The sequence below is a fragment of the Bidens hawaiensis genome, unplaced genomic scaffold (genome assembly GCF_021521415.1).
Source record: "Bidens hawaiensis isolate Kalapana, Puna unplaced genomic scaffold, B.hawaiensis_p1.1 tig00016045_1, whole genome shotgun sequence".
NCBI lineage: Eukaryota > Viridiplantae > Streptophyta > Magnoliopsida > Asterales > Asteraceae > Bidens > Bidens hawaiensis.
In genome coordinates this window covers 124,899-129,261 of record NW_027492457.1, presented here as the reverse complement: position 1 = coordinate 129,261, position 4,363 = coordinate 124,899, and the positions used below count along the sequence as shown (strand labels likewise).

At 37.4% G+C, this 4,363-nt stretch overlaps 1 pseudogene; it reads left to right on the top strand.

Annotated features, from left to right (window-relative positions):
• Positions 1-2,937: 2,937 nt before the first annotated feature.
• Positions 2,938-4,051, top strand: LOC143550515 (caffeoylshikimate esterase-like; annotated as a pseudogene).
• The last annotated feature ends 312 nt before the right edge of the window (positions 4,052-4,363 follow it).

Below are 4,363 nucleotides of genomic sequence, written 5' to 3'. Positions count from 1 at the left end.
TTATTAATAATTTTTTGAACTTTCTGGAAATGGTCAAATGCAGGTGAAATTTGTTTACACAAGAAGGCATGATCCTTATATTTTGAGCAAATGAAACTGTTTAGTTGAGGGATCCAAAATTATAATATGCTTTGTGTGTAAGTTTCAATTGGACAAGGGTTTGGTTAAAGGCAAGGAGACAAAAAGCATACAAAGTGTGGAGTGAGCAGCATAATAACAGGAAGAGATGCAAATACAATATCCTGTTTGTGAATATGGTGTCCTAATGATCATAGTCATTAAATATTTTGGTAAGCTCTAATTGGTGTGTAAGTGTAAGGGAAGCGAATACTTAAAGCAATCTGAATATTATTACTAGCTTTTATCCCTCGTATTACAGGGTTATTTTACATTATTCGTTTCTAATATTTATATAGTTTTTTAGGATTTTAATTTTATTTATTGTAAGGAAGTTAAAAATATATTTAGGATTTGATGATTATAGAGTTTCATAAATAAATAAGATGTTAATTTTTATTTTTCTATTTGGGTTTGGTGAGACCTATAACCCGCTTTGTTTTACTATAAAATTGTTTCTTAATTATAAATAATATATTAAAAAAATTCGGATATTAATTTTAGTATACTGAGATGTTTTAACTCATTTAAGAGACATCTGGGTTTAATGAGACCAATACATGTGAATTTGGGTGAAATGCGTGAAAAGAATTCATTTACAAATAAATCAATCTGTTGTCTTGAGAGAATTTAGAAAGGTTTCGTTTATATATATATTTAAGATTTTCAAAATTGACTTTTTAGGCAGAGTTGACTTTTGGTCAACATTGACAAAAAAAAATGTGTATTAATCTTTCTACCTTATTAACATGGGGTAAGCTTATTCTACTTATCATTTTTCATTTGTTAAAACTTCGTGATACTAAATTATTGTATTCATCGTATTCTCGTACGTTGATATTCCTGTCCACCGGACGGGTAAAATAATAGTTGATAATATGTTTTCAACAAATTTTAACCCAAAAAGATAAAAAAAAAAGAAGAAAACTTTTATTAATTACATCTTTTCTTTTTTATTTTTTATGTTTTATTTTTCTTTTTTTAAACACCGTAGAAAACCCAAATCAGATTGAACGGAAGCTCCTTTTTTGTTAAAAACAATCAAAATTATTCATGATCCATGCTTGTACGATAGGTCTTGGTCTGTTCTAGTTTATTATTACGAATCATTGATCCATGCTTTTATTTTTGGTAAAATTGCTTAGATCAACTAGACGTTTATATATTCATGCTGATATGATCCTATCATCTCAACACTTAGATATGTTCATTGATGTGCTTTTAGTTATGTTCATTTGTGCTTTTGGATCTCAACTCAAATGAACAAGTGTGTGGAATGTGTAGCATATAGGTCTGGTATTTTACTTGATCAGATTATGAGTTGTTATAATAAAATATGCTCTTTTGTCTTATATGGAGAAATATGCTCTTCAGCGAGACTCGAACAGCCTGTGGCCAAGGACCTTGCGATCAGGATCGGCCTTACTTCCTGCTATTGCGCTGGCCCTTATCTTTTGGGGCCCCTAATTAATAATAAAAAAAAGAACTTAAAAATGAAAATTTCATCAAGTATTGTGTTTTGAGAAATGGAAATAGAAATTCTCAGTGGTGTTTAGAATTAGAGGGGTCGAGGAACGAAGAGGGAGACGGAGCATCAACAATAGAAATGCAATCACGATTCTTAAAGTAGAAGTATACAATCTAAGAGTAAAAGACTGGAACATCAAAGTATAATTTTCTCGTTTCTCTTTAACAACCAAAATCCGTTGCTTGGAATCATATATATGTGATTTTGTAATCAATGTAGTTGATTTTACACTCTTTCATTAATTTTTTTTTGTAATATAGTTGGTTCTGATTTATAGTTAATTCACTAGAAATGTTGATTTTGATAAGAGAAAATAGATTTGTTTCATGCAATTTTTTGTGTTTCATTGGAGGAGATAAACATGAGTTGGAGGCATGATTCTTATAAGTGTACACATGAGTTGCAGGACTTATTAAGAAGGTATATAAAGAATGTAAAAAGAAATTTAGGGTATGATTCTGGGAAATATACCACATAGAAGAAAACTTGGTTTCTCTTCATGTGCACCGGAAACCCCATCGACGATTGGAGAATCATGGCGGATGGTGATGGTGTATCAATGAGGCATCAAGTTCTAAAAATGTTTAACGTAAGAAATTAGAGAGATAGTTATGCTAGTGATGGTTGCATAAAATCAACTTTGGAGAGGGTTTTGTTAAAAGAATGGTGAGATACGTAACTGGACGGTTTGATAAAGTCAACGGGTTATATGGCCTTTGACCTTCGTTAAAAATGACTTGTTTCAACCCGAACTTACTTTTTTTAGTTCCAACAATAAAAGCCCAGGATTTTCATTCGTCTTGAACCTCAAAACGGCTAAGTTGTCGCATCTTGCGACTTTCCATCTCTCACGTTTATAACCGTTCTTTATCGCTCCCTTACACTAGCTTCCAAAATTCAAGTACCCAATTAGTTAATTACAAACACTCTATTTGAACCATGAACTACAGTGTCATGTAAAGATTATAAAATCCATCTCACTTCATAACCCTACTATAATTCAACATCTAAACTATTAACACATAAAGACGAGCTTGGTACCGAAAATTCCCGATCGTCCCAAAATATCAGCACCAATACCTAACTCAAAAATTCAAAAAAATACCAGTATCAAAACTATACCGTACCGATCCCGAAACATCAACATATCCGTAACAAATTAATACCAACAATACCAGTACGGCACTACCCATTTGCTCATTCCGCTATTATACGCATTAATATTTGTACCGAACCTTCACCCCAATGCATTCAATTATTCATCACCTACCTATCCAACATTTAATAACCAGTTTTTCCAACGCTCTTCTCACCTCCCTCCTAAACCCTCACCTATAAACCACCCACCACCGTCCCAAACACCACCCAAACCATGGTGCACCCAATAGCCGAAGCCAACGAGACATCACCATTCGGCTCGCTAACCCCAGACCAATTCTACACCACCACAACATCTCCCACTCCTCCAACTACATCACTAACCCCAGAGGCCTCAAACTCTTCACCCAGTCATGGACCCCACTCCCATCTACCAACTCACCGGCCTCATCTGCACCGTCCACGGCTACACCGGCGAGTCCAGCTGGTTCGTCCAGTTGACCTGCGTCCACTTAGCCAAAGCCGGATTCGCCGTCTGCGCTATTGACCACCAAGGCCATGGCTTCTCCGACGGCTTACAGTATCATATCCCGGACATTAACCCCGTCGTCGACGACTGTATTTCGTATTTTAACACCTTCCGTGTATCACACGCGCCGTCGCTCCCGTCTTTTCTCTACTCCGAGTCCCTCGGCGGCGCGATTGCGTTACTTATCACGCTCCGACGGGACGCCGCCGCCGGAAAACCATACGACGGACTTATCCTCAACGGCGCGATGTGTGGAATTAGCGAAAAGTACAAACCCCCGTGGCCGTTGGAGTATTTTCTCTCACTCGCAGCCACGTTGGTTCCGACGTGGCGCGTGGTTCCCACGCGCGGCTCGATACCGGACGTGTCTTTCAAAGTGGAGTGGAAGCGGAAGTTGGCGATGGCTAGTCCGAGAAGGACAGCAGCGAGGCCACGCGCCTCGACGGCGCGTGAGTTGTTGAGGATATGTAGGGAGGTGCAGGGTCGGTTTACGGAGGTGGACGTGCCGTTGCTGATTATTCACGGCGGCGATGATAGGGTTTGTGATCCGGCGTGTGTGGAGGATTTGTACACACGCGCCGCGAGTAAGGATAAGACGTTGAAGATGTACCAGGGGATGTGGCATCAGTTGATTGGTGAAGAGGATGCTGACGTGGAGACTGTGTTTGGTGACGTGGTGGAGTGGTTAAAGGCTAGAGCCAGAAGCGCTGGCGACGATGAATAGAAGTTAAAAAGGTATCGTTTTAGTATTATGTAATTGATTATTAAGTTGTGATTTATTTATGTTTAAGTTAATGATGATGAACGAACTAATAATCTTATTGCAAGTGTAATTGATGATTTAGTGTAGTGTACTGAGGTGAATACCTATATAAAGTTAGCTCTAGAAAAGTAAAAAAAAAAAATATTAATATGATATATGTGATGATTTCTTTTATTTGTATATAATTTATTCTGAAGTAAACTGCTAAAATTATTTGAGTCTACTCAATTTCATCAAAAATGACAGCTGATAAGCTCTTCGTAACATGATATGCCGATTCCGAAGGCGGAGACGGTAACATGCTATGGAAACGAGGATGGTGGTTCTC